Source organism: Phaseolus vulgaris, chromosome 11, assembly GCF_051622355.1.
Source record: "Phaseolus vulgaris cultivar YP4 chromosome 11, ASM5162235v1, whole genome shotgun sequence".
NCBI lineage: Eukaryota > Viridiplantae > Streptophyta > Magnoliopsida > Fabales > Fabaceae > Phaseolus > Phaseolus vulgaris.
In genome coordinates, this window is record NC_143508.1 from 47738177 (window position 1) to 47758432 (window position 20256).

The following is a 20256-nucleotide window of genomic DNA, read 5'->3' on the forward strand; positions in this document are numbered from 1 at the left end:
ATACCCTAAGATGACTAATGCTAGGCTTCCTTCCTTTATACAATTCATAAGGAGTTTTCCTAAGAATTGGTCTAATCAATGTTCTGTTAAGCACATAAGAAGCAGTATATACAGCATCAGCCCAAAAATATTTCGGTAATCCAGATTCATTTAGCATAGTCCTAGCTAACTCTTCTAGTGATCTATTCTTTCTTTCAACAACACCATTTTGTTGGGGTGTCCTAGGAGCAGAATAACTATGTATGATCCCATGTTTTTCACAATATTTATCAAACTTTGCATTTTGAAATTCTCCCCCATGATCACTACGAATCTATTTTATCCTATTTTCATTTTCATTATGCAGAACCTTAGCTAGTTTCTTAAAGGCTTTATATGCATCATTTTTAGAAGCAAGAAACAAAGTCCATGTATATCTTGAAAAGTCATCAACAATCACCAAAGCATAGTAATTTCCAGCTAAGCTAGGAGTCCTAGATGGTCCAAACAAGTCCATATGCAAAACATCCAAAGCTTTATTTGTAGAAACCATATCTTTTGACTTAAAGGTAGTTCTAATCTGTTTTCCCTTTACACAAGCATCACACAATCTGTTATTTTGAAACTTTATGTTTGGTAAACCAGAAACAAGTTCCTTAGATTTTAGCTTATTCAAGTGATTTGTGTGAATGTGAGCTAGCCTCCTATGCCACAGCCATGACTCATCATTTTTAGATAACAAACACTCATTTTCAGAACAATTCTTTATAATGTCTAGGAGATAGATGTTGTTTACACTTTTTCCAGTGAACAGCACCTTACCAGAATTTTCATTTGAAATTGTACAAGTGTTGGCTTCGAAATTGACCTTGTATACCTTGTCACACAGCTGACTAATGCTTAGAAGACTATGTTTTAGCCCTTCAACATATAGGACATTCTCAATAGTGGTTGAGTCTTTAGTACCAACATCTCCTCTTCCAAGAATTTTTCCTCTATTGTTATCTCCATATGTGACATGCCCTTCAGCTTTGAGTTTCAGATTTATGAACTGAGTCACATCACCAGTCATGTGCTTTGAGCAGCCACTGTCTAGGTACCACTGGTATTTCCTGTTGTTTTTCTGCAACAAAACAGATTTAGCACATATGGTACCCCTTTAGTGTAGGGTCCAGCATGATTAAGACCTTTCCTTAGGAAGTCATTTGGCCAATCCTTTAGGAACAAGGTACCTCCTAGCTTTACATGTTCTAGATACATGACCAGATTTCATACAATAAAAGCATGTTGCAGTATGCATTGTTTTTGAATGACTAAAAGATGAAAAACCTGTTTTGGAAGGAACAAAGAAACTGGACAGCTTTTTCACATTACTTTTCATCCCAGGATTATATCCTAGACCATTTTTATTGAAAACAGCATTCTGTGAACCTAATAAGGTTTCAAGATTTTCTCTTCCTTTAGTGAAATTTGAAAGCGTTTTTAACAAATATTCAACCTATTTTTCCAGCTTCTTACAATTATCACAGGTTTTAATTGATGCATGCAAACATGTTAATTCAAGGCTAACCAATTCAGTTTTAGCTTTGTGCAGTTCTTCTTCAAGAGCTTTGACCTTAGGTTCAAGTACCCTATTTATTCTATTCAATCTGTTGCACATTATAGCCAACCTGTTTGCTTCATCATGTGTTTCCTTAAAAGCTATTAACAGTTGATCATAGTTTTCAGAATCAGTGGAAAAATCACTTACTGAGTCAGAGTTGGATCCTTCATCATTCACCATGAAGCACAAATTTGCTTCTTCACTTTCAGTTGAGGAATTACTAGATGAGGATACATCATTATCTTCCCATGAGATGTATGCTCTTCTACCTTTGCCTTTGTCACTCTTCTTGCTTGTTGATTTTTCTTTATTTTGATTGTTTGGAAAATCAGCTTTTATATGACCTGGTTTACCACATCCAAAGCACGTGTAATTGGAAGAATTTGAATCAATAGGTTGTTTGGAATACCTCTTTCTTTGCTGAGTTCTGTCACGGTTTTTCTTTCTAAGAAACTTGCTGAATTTTCTGGCGAGCAGACTCACGGTCTCATCATGTTCAGGATCAACTTCTTCCTCACTTGTATCATGTTCCATGGTAGTTTTCAAAGCAATTCCTTTGGCCTTCTTCTCCACAGTTTCTTGTTCTTTCAATCTCTTCAGCTCAATTTCATGCTTTATCAGCTTTCCAAAGAGTGCAGCAGTGGACATCTTGGATAAATCTCTGAATTCTGAGATTGTTGTTACCTTAGGCTGCCAGCTCCTATCAAGACATTTTAGTACCTTTATGTTAAGCTCTTCCTTATCAAAGACTTTACCAAGGCCAGTGAGGTGATTTACAATGTGTGTAAATCGTTTCTGCACATCTGCAATACTTTCTTCAGATTGCATTCTGAACAGCTCGTACTCCTGAATTAGTGAGTGCTTCCTTGCCCGTTTCACATCATCAGTTCCTTCATGAGTCACCTCTAGTACATCCCACATTTCTTTGGCTGAGTTACATTGAGAGACTCTAAAGAACTCATCCATATTCAGTGCAGAGGTGATGATATTCTTGGCTAAGGAGTCATATTGGGCCTTCTTCTTCTCGGTTTCTCTCCATTCAGACCAAGGCTTCTTTATTGTTTCATCTTTGACAACCTGCATAGGTATAAAAGGTCCACTGACCACTGCATCCCAGATTCCCATATCAATAGATTCCATAAAGATCTTCATCCTGATTTTCCAGAAAGCATAGTTAACACCACCAAACATAGGAGGTCTATTAATAGACGCACCTTCAGCAAAAGGCATTTTAAACTCAGACATCATGCACACACTTGAGCAAAATACAAGCCCTAGCTCTGATACCAATTGTTGGGTCTATTAGTGTCTAAGTTCAAGAGGGGAGGGGTGAATTGAGCTTATAAAATTTTCGCAAGAACACACAATTTTCAGTATACCAGAGGCAAAAAGAACATATTGTTTTTACATGAAACAGATTAATTCTTCAGAGCAGTCTAGCACAATTTGAATTTGTTCAATATAAAATTGTGAACAACAGAGGATTATAACAGAGTCAGATCAGCTGAATATTATGAGGATGAAAGATACAACTATGCTTAGAAATCAAACAAATTTACTCAACACAAGGTTTTAAGGAGAATGATTCTTTCTCAGATTTTAATGATTAGACTGTTTGTTCACAGATCACTTAAGCCATCATATACAACTGCCTTGTTTGTGATTAGAAAGCTTTAACAAATCAGGAAGAACAGTTCTTACTTAAACCCAGAATTAACAGATTCAATTTCAAAAGAACAGATTTAGTTCTTGACAGAATTAAGCAAAACCAGAAATGAGTGCAGGGATGAGAAGAGAAAGGCACACAAGTTTTTATACTGGTTCACTCATACAGAGCTACGTCCAGTCTCACCTTACCCCAAGGTGGAATCCACTAAAAACAGTACCAATTACTTACAAACACAACAGTTCTTGAACACTACAAGAACAACACAATCAATGCTGAAAAACCCTATTTCAGCACACCTTGCACTCCAAGAAACCCTATCAAGGAGTGACTAACATTTACACCTTTACAAACAGAATAAAGGAAAGATTACACCTGAAAAGAAGATGCAAGAACTCAAAACCAGTAGTTCAATTTGCTGCAGAACTGCACCAACACCTTCACCAAGATCAAAGGTTTCCTAGAACAAGCACACTTGAAAATGTCTTTGGAAAACCTTTCAAAAATCTTTTGATCCTTCTTCTCACATGGAAAATGTTTGATCTCTGTCAAAAACGTAATTGCTCAGCACCTTTTCATGTGAGAGAGACTTTTCTTTATATAGAAAACAGTTTCTAACTTCTTTTCAAAAAATAGTTGAAAAGCAGTTATGAAAACAACAGATTCATTTTTGAACTTAACAGATTTATTTTGTGAAAACCGCCAACTCAGCTAACTGAAATAACTGTCTGAGTTGTACCTTTGGTGCCCTAACTAACTTGTGAAAAACCTTTCAGCTGACCAAAGAATAAACCTGTTCTTTCACAGAAAAACAGATTAAAATATAGCAAACAGGCCAGCTCAACTTTAACTGAAATAACTAACTAAGCTTTACCTGTGGTGCCCTAACAGAATTTTAGAAAAGCCTTTTAACAGAGAAGAAATAAACCGATTCTTTCCCCATAAAACAGATTTATTTTTTGTACTGATTTAAAACTTTTAAGAGCACTTTTAAAAGCTTTTCAAAAACCATTTAACCACATCATGTGCTTGATCTAGACTTGGTTAGGCATCTAGGATGATTTATACAGCAAAAGGCAACCTTACACAATTACAAGCCTAATTACAATAGAATCTAAAAACCTATTACAATCTTCAAAGCACTCAAGCTATTTTCTTCATCAAACACACATCAAGCCTTGGTAGGGAAGAAGCTTCCTCCAGCTTCAACAACATATAGCAGCAAACCCAGTATTTCATGAACGCACAAAACACATTGAGATAGACTGCCACATTGTGCGAGAAAAATTACAAGCTTGGATAATCAATCCTTCATATGTACTGACACAGTATCAGCTCGCAGATATTTTTACAAAGGCACTGGGCAATGAACGATTTTTGACGCTACGACACAAGTTGGGGGTTCTTGATCTTCACCTACCAACTTGAGGGGGAGTATTAAGAAAATGATAATTATCAAATTATATGCAATTATTGTATGCAATATTGTACGATATTGTACCCAATTATATGCAATTAATTTAATAATTATAGAATCTCATGATTAGTATCCTACCTAATTAGATTGTAATTTGGGGGAGAGAAACTCCTATATATTTCCTATACATGAAGTGATGTAATACACACATAAGAGAATAAGAAACCTCTCTTCTTCTTACCATTTTTTTATCATTTTCTTATATTCATGATGTACTTTTTAGGTGTATGAATGACTTTTTAAGTGTATGGGTGACTTTTTAGATATATGAGTGATAGTCTTTGGTAATTCTTTACGGATTCAATCAAAGTGGAGAAAATTCATATTTATTTATTTTTTATTGCTGATAAAAAAAAAGTATGACCAACTTATGTCACTCTCACTACTCATTCCTTCACTCCCAATTCATCCTTCCAAAGACTTGCTTTATTTTCCGTTTGATACAAATCTTGGTCCAATTTGTTTTTTTCTCTCAACACAATTTCACCATGCATTATTATAATCAAGAAGTGAGTTATGTGTTAACTGATGCATCTATACTAATCCTTAAGGACCACCCCTCTCGTATGACATGTTTGCTACATGTCATACTTGATCCAGTTTAATGCATGGTTTCAATGCTCAATTTGGTTCACATAATTGATAAAATATTAACAAAATTATAAAAGAATAAAAAACTGAAATTATATTTAATTATTTTTTTAAGTTTGTAGTTTTAAATAAATTTAAACTATTAAAATAAATTTCTTTATAAAAATGTTATCGTTATTTAAAAAATTTATTATTATTTACAATTCAATCATAATGATTTTATTACAAGTAACAAACATAAAAAAAAAATTGTAAATTTATCTTTTACATAAGAAATTTCTTAAAAGTTTTTTCGTACTACATAATTTTGACAATAACTAATGAGATAAACAAAAAATTTTAAAAAAATGTAATTATAGTTGTTACTAGTGTAATTTAAAAATAATGAATTTAGATAGTTTTTTAAAAATATAATTGAATTCATTAAGTTTAACTACATCTCACAGTTATTTTAATTTTCAAAAAAAATCACCATTATTTTTTCCTTAATTTAATGGTTCTAGCATATGACCATTATATTAAAAAATGTTAATAAAGTTCAAGAGTTATAAAGAGATATTATAAACCTTTTCCAATTATTTAGTGTAAAAGAATTCTCCAACTAAATATTCCTTGAAGGTGTGTACTTAGAAAATATTAAAAGAATTCCCCATGGTCAAGAACTTTCAACTTACAAGCAAATATTTAAAATTAAATATTTTAAATGAGTGGTTTTTCTTTTTTTTAAGCATATGTTTATAGATAAATTAATGTTTTAAAATTTGAATACATATAAATTTATAGTTATTTTAATAAATATAAATATGATAATGATAAAAATAAAAAATGTGAATACACATATATAATGTTTACACTAGTATCTAATAATATTTAATAATATTAATAATATTTAATAATATTAATAATATTTAATAATATTAATAATATTTAATAGTCTTAATAAAATTAATAATTTTTAATAATATTAATAATACTTAATAATAATTAATAGTATTAATAATATTTAATATTATTTAAAAATATTTAATAGTATTAATAATATTTAATAGTATTTAAAAATATTATCAATATTTAATAATATTAATAATATTTAATAATATTTAATAATATTAATAATATTTACTAATATTAATAATATTTACTAATATTAATAATATTTAATAATATTTTTTATAATATTAATAATATTGAATAATAATTTTTATAATATTAATAATATTTAATTAATTTAATAATATTAGTAATATTCAATATTATTTAATAACGTTAATAATATTTAAGAATATTTTGTAACAATTAATAGTATCATTAATTTGAATAATAATAAAAATGATATTAAATATATGAATATTAATAATTTTTAATAATATTAATAATACTTAATAATATTTAATAGTTTTTAAAAATATTTAATAGTATTAATAATATTTAATAGTATTAATAATATTTAATAGTATTTAAAAATATTTAATAGTATTAATAATATTTAATAGTATTTAAAAATAGTTAATAGTATTAATAATATTTAATAGTATTTAAAAATATTTAATAGTATTAATAATATTTAATAGTATTTAAAAATATTATTGATATTTAATAATATTATTAATATTTAATAATATTATTAATATTTAATAATATTTTTTATAATATTAATAATATTTAATAATAATTTTTATAATATTAATAATATTTAATTAATTTAATAATATTAGTAATATTCAATATTATTATTTAATAATGTTAATAATATTTTTATAATAATTAATAGTATCATTAATTTGAATAATAATGAAAATGATATTAAATATATGAATATTAATAATTTCTATATTATTAATTATATTGATATTGATGATTATACCTATAAATATAGTAATAATCATAACATTCTAACTAAACTTAGACCATGATAATTGGAAAAGGAGCTATGTATGTGACTCTTAAAAGTTTTTTCTTACTTTGGCTGCTTCTGCAACCTTCAACAAGCCATGCTTTTTCTGTACCAAAGTTACCACAACGAACTGTGATTGTAGGAAATGATTTACGGGGAGGTCAAGATTTGTTCGTTCACTGCAAATCTGCTGACGATGATCTTGGTGTGCAACAGCTTCATCCTCATCGTTATTTTTCGTGGGGTTTCGAAATTAACTTCTTTAAAACAACGTTGTTCCATTGTTCCTTTCAATGGGAATCTGTCTTGCATACGTTTGATATTTACAAAGCAAGCAGGGATGCCGATAGATGTTCCTTATGCAGTTGGGTAGTCAGAGAAGATGGACCATGTATGATCTTTACTAAAAAGAAAGATCAATGCTTTCCTTGGAATAGTTTAGAAGAAAGACCTAATTTCTTATCCTAATTTCTATTAATAAAACATTTATCAATAAATACTATTTCAAGTGATTTTGGCTGGTTATATTTTAAAATTAAATTCTAATTTGTACTTTTAGTTTTCTTATAGAATAATTTTGTTTAAGGTTTAAATTTTCAAAGTGATTTCTGAAAAGAATAGTGTTGCTAATAATTCTACGATTAAGATATTCTTGTAAACAATAAAATATTTAATTTTAATTAAAATTTATTATGAGACCTCTCGTAAGTTTAGATGATTTTACAACAAATTCCATTGATTTTCCACTTCCACTTTTCTACACGTTTATTTTCGGAGACGACTTTTAACAATTTTAGAGAAAAAGCGCATATCACTATCAATTTTAGAGACGTTCATAATGATTTTATTACAAGTAACAAACATAAATTTTTTTTTGTAAATTTATCTTTTACATAAGAAATTTCTTAAAAGTTTTTTCATACTACATAATTTTGACAATAACTAATGAGATAAACAATTTTTAAAAAAAATAATGTAATTATGGTTATTACTAATGGAATTTTAAAATAATGAATTTAAATAGTTTTTCATAAATATAATTGAATTCATTAAGTTTAACTGCATCTCACTGCTATTTTACTTTTCAAAAAATTTCACCATTATTTTTTCCTTAATTTATTGGTTCTAGCATATGATCGTTATATTAAAAAATGTTAATAAAATTCAAGAGTTATAAAGAGATATTATATTTTTTTTTTCAATGTAAAAGAATTCTACAACTAAACATTCCTTGAAAGTGTGTACTTAGAAAATATTAAAAAAATTTCCCCATGAACTTTTAACTTACAAGCAAATATTTAAAATTAAATATTTTAAATGAGTGTTTTTTTTAGAGCATATATAGATAAATTAATGTTTTAAAATTTGAATACATATAAATTTATAGTTATTTTAATAAATATAAATATATAATGATAAAAATAAAAAATGTTAATACACATATACAAGTAAGTGTTTTTGCTAGTATTAATATTATAATAAATATTAATAATATTTAACAGTATTAATAATATTTTTTATAATATTAATAATATTTAGTAATATTAATAATATTTATTAATATTTATAATATTTATTAATATTAATAATATTAATAATTTTTAATAATTATTTAATAATATTAATAGTATTTAATCATCTTTAATAATATTTAATAATATTTAATAGTCTTAATAAAGTAATAATTTTTAATAATATTAATAATACTTTATAATATTTAATAGAATTAATAATGTTTAATAGTATTCAAAAATATTTAATAGTATTAATAATATTTAATAGTATTTAAAAATATTTAATAGTATTAATCATATTGAATAGTATTTAAAAATATTAATAATATTTAATAATATTAATAATATTTAATAATATTAATAATATTTAATAATATTAATAATATTTAATAATATTAATAATATTTAATAACATTAATAATATTTAATAATATTTTTTATAATATTAATAATATTGAATAATAATTTTTATAATATTAATAATATTGAATAATAATTTAATAATATTAAAAATATTCATTATTATTAAATAATATTTAATAATATTTTTGTAATAATTAATAGTATCATTAATTTGAATAATAATAAAAATGATATTAAATATATGAATATTAATAATTTCTATATTATTAATTATATTGATATTGATGATTATACCTATAAATATAATAATAATCATGACATTCTAACTAAACTTAGACCGTGATAATTGGAAAATGAGCAATGTCTGTTACTGTTATAGGTTTTTCTTACTTTGGCTGCTTATGCAACCTTCAACAAACCATGCTTTTTCTGCACCAAAACCACAACCAACTGTCAGAAATGAATTACAAGGAGGTCGAGATCTGTTCCTTCACTGCAAATCTGCTGACGAAGATCTTGGTGTGCAACATATATAAATGTTTAACTAAAAATGAATAACTTTATGGAAGGAAAGAGTTTGATTTTTTTTTTAATTTTTATTATTGTTACTAAATGAGATTAGGAAGACGGTGATGGTGATGGTGATGGTAAAACGAAAGTGTGAGGGGAACCAACATGGAAGAAAAGGAAGGATATTTTAAATTAGTAATAGTAATTTTGGTTATAAAAAACTTTCATGTTAAACAAAATTATGCAACTTGACATCTCAACTATGTTAATACTTCAAATAACAACAATAATTTATCATCACATGAAAAAAGTATTATTAAAAAAATAAAAAATTAATAATAATTTCAACTACTCTAGTTCTGTTGAAAGTCCTATTTCATCTAAACAATTTTTCAAAATAAGTTTACCTATGTTTGTATATTTGCATATTTTAAAGGAGTTAAAAGTCATTGAGAACTAAACAGAGGTATACATTCATGAAAGATAAAATTTATTTTTTAGTTTTTAAAAATGGTTCTTTTGGAAGACTAAACCTATACTAATTTTATTATATACAAGGATTAAATTATTAAAGAAGAACTAAATCTAAAAAGTGTAATACTTTTTAGTGAATAAAATAATTTTTACAAGTGAATAAAACATATTTTAAAACTACTAAAATTTGTGATGTTAGATTTTCGTAATTTTTACTACAGTTTTTTGTTGCATTATTAATAAATTAAAAGCAATACGGATTATATTTTAAAATAATTACTAATTTTATCATACTATAATTGGATTATATAAAAATATTTGCACCTCGTCTTGATAGGGAAATAAAATATTAAATAAATAATTGTTTTATTATATAAAGAAAATAAAATATCAAACAAATAATTGTTTCATTATATAAACTAGATTATTACAATATAGTGTCACATATTTTTGCCACATAGGACCTCTTGTATATTTTTTTTATTCTTTGGTGTAGCACTAGGAGCAATCTAGATGGTGTCCAAGCTGGTGTTACAACCAGTTAAAGGTCGTTTGGTTGTGGAAAGATAATGAGCTGGATTATTTCAGTACTGGTTGTTCGTATTTAGGTAATATGTACTCTTATATGGATTGTTTTTATATAAGGATTGGAGTACCTCTTAAGTACTCTATTTTATTACATTTATTCTTAGTCGATAAAAAAATCAAATTTTTATTGCTGGAAGCTTTGTCGACCAAGTTGGGTTCATAGGCTATGCTTGAGAGGCACAACTTCGGGTACAAGGTGTTGTTGCATGCACTTTTGGTGATGGCGTGAGATAGAAAATTAAAAAATTACTCAATCAAAGTCGTTCCAACCTAGAACGACCTCAAAGTGAAATCACATATAACACTAAAGTTGTGGAAACACATAACAAGTTCTTTGTTTAATTAAATCTTCTTTATTTGAAACGACTTTAGCAAGGTGAAGTCGTCTCACATTATCACGACTTACCTATTTTCTTAATAAAAAAATATTTATCCATTTATGTAATATATAAATTTTAAATTGCTCTCCTTACGTAAATATTTTGCTTTGTGACAAATACCATAAGAAGATTTAGCCCATCAAACTTTGTCCCTTTCAGAAGGCAAACTCTAGTGCTCCTTATCAATAATGTGAATTACAAACATTTTTCTCTTGCTCATGTGATCTTTCAGAACAAATATACTTAAAAAAAATTAATATTAATAATTATAAGGTAAATTATAAAAGATTTAATTACTTTTTTGGTCCCTACTCTTGGGGTCAATATTCGATTCAATATAGTGATTTTTAAAAAAAAATAAAATTTGGTCCTAAAGTTTTATAAAAAGGTTCAATTTGGTCCCTTCCTTTAAGTTTTCACCAACGACGTTAACTTGATGATTTGGGGCACACATTGCACTCGTGGAATGTCTCTCACATCCTTTTTCGCTTTTCTCTATCTCATCAATGGATCATTTATTGATTTTCCTTTTTACATTACAACCCCGATCTCCATCCAACAAATAGAACCCAAGTTAGAGAAATCATCCTAGTATGAGTTAGGGGAACGACATGCACAATAGCAACAAGTTCATATGTCATATCAACATGTTACTAGGCCACCTCACAAACCCCCCACATTTATGCCAACAGATTAACAATTGTCACCATTAGTTGCTATACCATCCAAGAATGGATTGTCTCTCAAAGACAAGATGAAACAGATGGTTAAGCACAACATGAATTTCCAACAGAGAACAAATATCACCATTCAAAACTTGGAAAATCAAATTGGTCAATTGGCCACTAGGGTAAACGAGATACAATCTCAATGGTTCAACAAGTTTCCTTTCCAATGAATTATCACCCAACTTCTTCTTCACGATTAATTCACCTACATTTCTCACTCACTCTTCTAAAACGTCTCTCTCTCCCTTCCCTTTATTTATTCTCTTCTCCCCCCTAATGTCCCAAAGGAACATCTCTCTAATCCCTAAAAATGATGGTGGTGGAGTTGCTGGTGCTGTGGGTGTAGGTACCGGTGCTGTTGTGAGCATAATTTTTAGAGAAGAGAGTTAAAAAGAAAAATGTAACTTTTTTATAAATTAAAATTAATTTATAGATTTTTATTCATAATTTATTTAAATTTTTGCTTTTAACTTATATAAACTAAACTTAATTTATGAAAAAAATTGATTTATTTTATTTTTCTCTCATGGTGAACTCTATTTATTTGAAGGAATAATATATATGCTTAACTGCATATCAAAATTAATATAATAAATCCATCATTTAGAAATTTACTTTTCTAAAAAAAATATATTAAAAGAGAAATGTATAAAAATATTTTGTTATTGGCTTGTCTACATTCTCTGTAGCAGTTTTTTGACTTTTTTTTTTCCATTCTTATACACATTGTTTTAGTTTCTACCATTTAAATTTCATGATTTTTTTTCCAATTATTTAGTGTAAAAGAATTCTCCAACTAAACATTCCTTGAAGGTGTGTACTTAGAAAATATTAAAATAATTCCCCATGGCCAAGAATTTTCAACTTATAAGCAAATATTTAAAATTAAATATTTTAAATGAGTGTTTTTTCTTTTTTTTAGAACATATATAGATAAATTAATGTTTAAAAATTTGAATACATATAAATTTCTAGTTATTTTAATAAATATAAATATAAATATAAATATACATATGATAATGATAAAATAAAAAATGTGAATATGGATATACAAGTAAGTGTTTTTGCTAGTATTAATATTATAATAAATATTAATAATATTTAACAATATTAATAATATTTGTTATAATATTAATAATATTGAATAATGATTTAATAATATTAATAATATTTAGTAATATTAATAATTATTTAATAATATTAATAATATTTAGTAATATTAATAATTATTTAATAATATTAATAGTATTTAATCATCTTTAATAATATTTAATAGTCTTAATGTGAGAAGGCTGCTCAAGGATCAATCTCTCAGAAAGTTTCTGGAGATGAAGGGAAACATATATCCAGATTTGGTGAGAGTGTTCTACACAAACCTAAAGTTTGAGGGAAACAATCTAGTTTCTCTTGTGAAGGGTGTAGAAATGGAGATAACTAATGAAGTATGGACTGTTGTTGCTGGTCTCAAGTTCTCTGGTCTTAGAATCAACAAGGGAAACCTTGGAGTGGTGGAGGATTTTAACAAAATCCAATTCTACAAAAGTTGCTTGAAGAATAAACATGCTCAAGTTAGTACATGCTCGGTTGGAGGTTTGAAGTTTGATGAGAGATTGCTTGCTCTCATTGTAACTTGGATTCTAACTCCAAGGGGGAGTAATCATTCTGTGCTAACTGAAGAAGATCTTGTATATATCTTCTGCATCACCAAGAAAATCAAAATCAATTGAATCCATATCATCAAAGAACACATGCAAAAAGCCATGAGGTTGGGAGATTATCATTATCCATATGCTGTTTTGATATCTAAATTTCTACACTATTTTGAAGTTAACCTTGAAGATGAAACTTCTGAGTTGGTCAAGTCAACTCAAGAGTTGAACAATGGATCACTCAGCAAGATGAGTTTTACAAAAGTAGGTGGAAAATGGATAAGCAAGGATGGTGATCATGGTGCCTCATCTAGTGGTGCTACTAATCTTGAACAAGATGAACCTGCTGATATGGATGTTCAAAATGAAGATCAACCTGAAGATTATCAAGATGTTGGACCTAGTGCTGGTGCTAGAGATCAGAAAGATGGAATGCCAACCATGTCTTCTTTTGAAAGATACATGATCAATAGGCTTGATACTTTTGAGAAGAATCAAAGGAATCTTCATGATCTGTGTGTTAGCAACTTCCAGAACATTGATAACAGATTCAACAACATGGATGCAAGATTCATGACTTTGGATGAACAGATTGAAGTTGTTCAGAATCAAATCTTTGATCTTCAGTTTGCTGATGAAGAAGAGTGAAGGAAAAACAACTGATTGGTTATCAGAACAATCGATTGTTTTCTTGCTGTTATATCTGGCTTTTTAAATTTCTTTCTTTCTGCTGTTACTGTTTTAATTCTGATGTAATCCAAACAATATCTTGTTTTATCTCTTATCTTTGTCTATTTGTGAAGACAAATAGGGGGAGATATATGTTGTGTTTAAGTTTCTGTTTTTATTTGTTAAAACAGTTTGGGATATGTAATATTTTGTCTGATATTTAGTTCTGAAGGTTATTAACTGTTTATCTGTGCGCTAACAAAATATCAGAAGTTCAATGTTTTGTTCAAAGTTCTATTGCAGGAACTGCTTCAGATTTAATCAGGTACAACACAAGCATTAGGGATTTGTCTTCATCAAATAGGGGGAGATTGTTGAACCAAGTGGTGTTCAAGCTTTGAAGAATCCAAATCCTTTGAAGGATGCTGAAGCCTCTGTAATGCTTGATGTTGCTGTGTTGGTTTAGTTTAGTTCTGGGGTAGTTTATATGTTGTAATCCACCCTTTGATTAAATCTAAAGCATTAACATTCTCAATCTTTGTGAAAGTAAAATGTTTTTAAACTAAGTTAAAACAACCGATTGTTTTGTCGAAACAACCGATTGTTTGTACTTAGGTATTTTGAGAAAAATATTGAAAATTGTTTTTAAAATGGTTGAACTATTAAGTACCAAAACAACCGATTGATTCGAGGAAACAACCGATTGTTTGTTTTGGGACCATAACAGAAAAACTGTTTTCTGTTTGACTGAGCTTTAAATGATTTAACTACTTACGCTCCATTCATTAAATGCTTTGACCAATCTTTTAATGCAATTTAAGAGTTTGTTAAGATTTGATAACAAACTACATCTTTGAATATATTCAGAAAAATAGTTTTTCAAATTAAGAATCTTTGACAAAGTTTTTGCTAAGAGTTTTTTAGTTTTTCAAAGAGCTGAGATTGCTAAGAGTTTGTGATTGATCAAAGTGTATGGAATAGGATTCTGCTTGTATTGATTTCAGATTATCTTCTGTAACAAGTGTAATCCTTGTACTCTGTTGAACAAGTATTCGTTTCTGTGTTTTTCTGAGATTGGCTATGTGTTCTTGAGGGGATCAAGATCAGCAATCTTAGTGTTGGTGTGTTGACCAAGGAGAGTGTGTTTCTTGAGGTGTTCAAGGTCATTCTCTTGGTTGTTATGTAAGTGATCAAGGTGTGATTGCTTAGTGGATTTCCTCAGGGTTCTGAGAAGACTGGATGTAGCTTTGGGTTTGGAGTGAACCAGTATAAACAACTGTGTACAATCTCTCTATCTCTAACTCTTTAAATTCAGTTTATTTTGTTGTTTGCTGGTATAAACAACCGATTGTTTCTGAAAAACACCGATTGTTTTTCTGGTACTACAGCTTTTGCTTGCTGTTTTGGCCAACTGAATTTCTGAATCAATTGTTTCCTGAGATAAATTCATTCTTGTTTGAAAAGTTTGCGAAAACCCTCTTTAAACAATTCACCCCCCCCCCCCCTCTAGTTTAAAGCCATCTTTCTAACAATTGGCATCAAGAGTTTGGTTCTTGAATGTTATTCAAGTTGATCCTAAAAATCTTTTTTAATGGCTGATAGACTACCTTTTGGGGAAAGTGCTTCAATTAACAGACCACCTTTGTTTTGTGGTTTGAACTACCAGTTTTGGAAAGTAAGAATGAAAATATTTATGGAATCTCTTGACAAAGGAATTTGGGATGCAATTGAAAATGGTCCTTTTATCCCAAAGTTTGAAAAGGATGGATATGTCATTGAGAAACCATGGTCTCAATGGACTGATGCAGAAAGCAAAAAGGCCAAATTCGATTGCATTGCCAAAAATATTATAACCTCAGCTTTAAATTCTGATGAGTTTTTCAGGGTCTCGCAATGCAAATCATCAAAAGAAATGTGGGACACTTTGGAAGTCACTCATGAAGGAAAAAATGAGGTGAAAAGAGCTAGAAAGCATGCTCTTATCCAAGAGTATGAGATGTTAAGAATGCTTAAAGGAGAAACAATTGCTGAGGTGCAGAAAAGATTTACGCACATCATCAATCACCTTATGAGCCTAGACAAGACCTTTGATAAAGAAGAGTTGAACATCAAGATCTTGAAATGTCTTGATAGAGCATGGCAACTAAAGGTAACTGCTATTTCCGAATCTAAAGATCTAACATCATTAAGTGTTGCTTCTTTGTTTGGAAAGCTTAGGGAACATGAGCTAGAGATGAATAGACTCAATGTTCAAGAGAGTGAAGATAAGCACACAAGGAGCATAGCCTTGAAAGCATCCAAGCACAAGGGAAAGCAAGATTCCAGTGATGATAATGATGAGGAAAACCTTAGCTTGCTGTCAAGAAAATTCAGCAAATTCCTAAAGAGAAACTGCAACAAAGACAACAACAAGGATAGGTATGGAAACAAGAAACCCAATGATTTCAATTCAAATAACTATACTTGTTTTGGTTGTGGTGAGCAAGGTGATATAAAGGCAGATTGTCCAAACAAGAGCAAAGAGAAAAAAACTAGCTACAAGGAGAAGAAAGGCAAGACAAAAAGAGCCTACATAGCTTGGGATGAAAATGAGGTGTCATCATCAAGTTCTTCATCAAGTGAAGATGAAAAAGAAAACATATGTTTGGTAGCTGAAAATGATGATGAATCTTGCAGCTCAAGTGAGGTAAGTTCATGTGCTTCCTTAAATGAACAAAATTACAGTGAATTACTTGAAGCTTTTCAAGAAACACATGATGAAACTAATAGATTGGTTCTTTCAAACAACCAATTGAAAGATCTTAACAGTTGGCTTGAAAAGAGAGTTAAATCACTTGAAGAGGATCTGGAAAAAGCAAAAAGTGATTTTGAAAAATTGGAAAATCATTTCAAAAATGCCTCTTGCAAGTGTGATACTCTCATTTCCGAAAATTGTGAAAATCTTGAGAAAAAGGTTCACTATCTTGTTGAAACTATGGACAAGCTTTCAAAGGGGAAATCAAACTTTGAGAATGTCTTGGCATCTCAAAGCTGTGTTTTTGGAAAGGCTGGTTTAGGCTTTAATCCACCGAACAAGCAAGATAAGTTTTCAAAAAGTTTTTCAAGAAAATCAGAAAAACAACCGATTGTTAAGACGAAACAACCGGTTGTTACATGCTTTTACTGCATGAAGAAAGGCCACTCTGTTAGGTTCTGTAAAATAAGGAAATATTCTGTTCCAAGAGGTTTTATGAAATGGATTCCTAAGGGATGTGAAGTTTCTAACTGCAAAGAAAAGTCAAACGGACCCAAATTTGTAAGGGGACCAAATCTTGCTGCTTGAAATCTTTTATGCAGGAAAACTAAAGAAAAAAAGGAGGAATTGAGTCATCTGATCAAGCTTTTGAAGAAAAAGACAGTCATTGAAGCTGAATCAATGATGTGCAAAAGACCTCAACAGTGAAAAGAGACCTCTTGATCATAAAGCACATGGCTCATTGAAGAATTAACATAAGGATAAGACCTTCCTTTATTTGTTCTCAATTTCTGTTTCAAAGTTCTTTCTTATGGTTAAACAATTTTTTTATAATCAATGTCATCTGCTTTGAACTCCTTCTGCTCATGGTTAAAATTCAAAAACAAGTTTTTAACTGCTGCAGAAAAACAACCGATTGTTTCTTCGAAACAACTGATAATATTAATTTAATAATAATATTGAATAATAATTTTTATAATATTATTAATTAATTTAATAATATTAATAATATTCAATATTATTTAACAATGTTAATAATATTTTTGTAATAATTAATAGTATCATTAACTTGAATAATAATAAAAATGATATTAAATATATGAATATTAATAATTTCTATATTATTAATTATATTGATATTGATGATTATACCTATAAATATACTAATAATCATAACATTCTAACTAAACTTAGACCATGACAATTGGAAAAGGAGCCATGTTTGTGAGTGACTCTTAGAAGTTTTTTCTTACTTTGGCTACTTGTGCAACCTTCAACAAGCCATGCTTTTTTTTGTACCAAAATCACCACTAACAACTGTGATAGTCATAAATGAATTACAAAGAGGTCGAGATCTGTTACTTCACTCGAAATCTGCTGACGATGCTCTTGGTGTGCAACATCTTCAACCTCATGATAATTTTTCGTGGAGTTTCAAAATTAACTTCTTGCATAGGTTTGATATTTACAAAGTAAACAGGGATATCGGTAGATGTTACTACTTAGAGAAGATGGACCATGTTTGATTTTTACTAGAGAGAAAGATCAATGCTCTCCTTGGAATAGTTTAGAAGAAAGACCTAATTTCTTATCCTAATTTCTATTAATAAAACATTTATCAATAAAGACTATTTCAAGTGATTTTGCATGGTTATATTTTAAAGTTAAATTCTAATTTGTACTTTTAGTTTTCTTATAGTATAATTTTGTTTAAGGGTTTAAATTTTCAAGTGATTTCTGAAAAGAGTAGTGTGTTGCTAATAATTCTACGATTAAGATATTCTTGTAAACATTAAAATATTTAATTTTAATTGAAATTTATTATGAGACCTGTGGTAAGTTCTAAACACAGCATACTAAATCTTGAACCACCACTCAAACATAGATGTAACCCATTAGCATTACAGAGATATCAAGCGGGCCCGAACCGATGTCGAGCCGAGCGGGTCTGGACCGATGCCGAGCCGAGCGGGCCCGGACCGATGCCGAGCCGAGTGGGTTCGACCTGATGCCGAGCCGAGCAGTCCCGACCCGATGTCGAGTCGAGCAGGCCCGACCCGATGTCGTGTCGACCAGGCCCGGGCGGATGTCGAGTCGTTCGGGCCCAAGCCGATGTATAGTCATTCGGGCCCGGGCCGTTGTCGAGTCATCTGAGTTGAGGCCGATGTTGAGTTGTCCGGATCCGAGCTGATGTCGAGTCGTCCGGACGCAGACCGATGTCAACCTTTTGGCTAAGATCAAGTGTAGTATTTGTTCTTATCAGTTTAATACATGATATGTGGATCATTGATTCACACTATATTAAATTTATTTTTTGAGGGAAAGTGTTCATTACAATAGCTTGTTATTGGAACTCTTATGCATGGCTCTTGTTTTGCACTATTGCATGAGTCTTCTGCATCCCACTCAAAAACAGTTTAACAATTTGTGTCTGGATTATGGTTATGGAATACAAATTTGTTTAAAATTGTAATCTTGTTTGCTCTCTACTAGTAAGGGAAATGCATAGCCTATTTTGTCAGTTATATTCTCAAAGCTTAAAAAAATGAAGCAAAAATGGTTGTATATTATCTGTCAAGGGTGCCAAATTGCAGGTGAGTTACAACAAGTGGGGGCATTCAGCACTATTGCTGCAATAAGTTGACTTGTCTACTTAGTTTTTTCTCATGTTTTGTTTATACTATTAATACTCATATTATCTTTATTTGTTTATACTATTAATTTTCATAACATGTGCTTTATTGAGATGTCAAGGTAAGCCTACCAACCAATAGTAAAAAAAATTATGTTTGGAATGCCATTAATAGGATTCTCTTACTTGAACAATACAAGTAAGTTGTGCCTTACTATTGAATAGAAATCTAATTCATCAAGAAGTTTGTAGGCATGTTTATGATATAGTATTTGTTCTTATTAAATTAAATTAATTTTTGTACAATTTTTTACAATCTTAATTTTTCATTTCTGACAAGAGCTCTGATTGCTGAGCTGAGTTACTCCAGCTTGTGACCCAAGTGGGAGCATCAATGTGATGGAATAACATTGAGACTTGCTGGGTTGGGCCTGTGTCTGCAAAATGTTTGCCTGTCCGTTCCAAGTTGAGAGTTAAGTATGGGGACGTTACTCTTGACTCTTAGAGTGGAGGGCATAGCGTGAGGCTGGTTTCACAGATTCAAGAGATGCAGCATTTTGTCAACCCTAAACCAATATCTGAGAATCCCAGTTCAGTAACTATCTGGTTAAGCAAAGTTTGCTAAATCCAAGGATGAATGTCTCAGACTGAGAGAAAGAACAGGAAGAAGGCAACCAAACTTTGAACCTAGGGGAGCTGAAGTTGTTCAATTGCCAGAAATAGATTTACAACAATTACTTTTATCTTAACCTTATAAAACAAACAATTCAAGAAGAAGAAGAAGAAAAAAGAAGTGAGACTAGTG

The 20256-nt window shown here is 29.5% G+C and overlaps 1 non-coding gene across 1 annotated transcript; it reads left to right on the forward strand.

The window, feature by feature from the left end:
* The first annotated feature begins 19029 nt into the window (after positions 1 to 19029).
* LOC150023323 (U2 spliceosomal RNA) lies at positions 19030 to 19225 on the forward strand. Its single transcript, XR_016518039.1, has one exon. It is a non-coding gene; the product is annotated as a U2 spliceosomal RNA (small nuclear RNA).
* The last annotated feature ends 1031 nt before the right edge of the window (positions 19226 to 20256 follow it).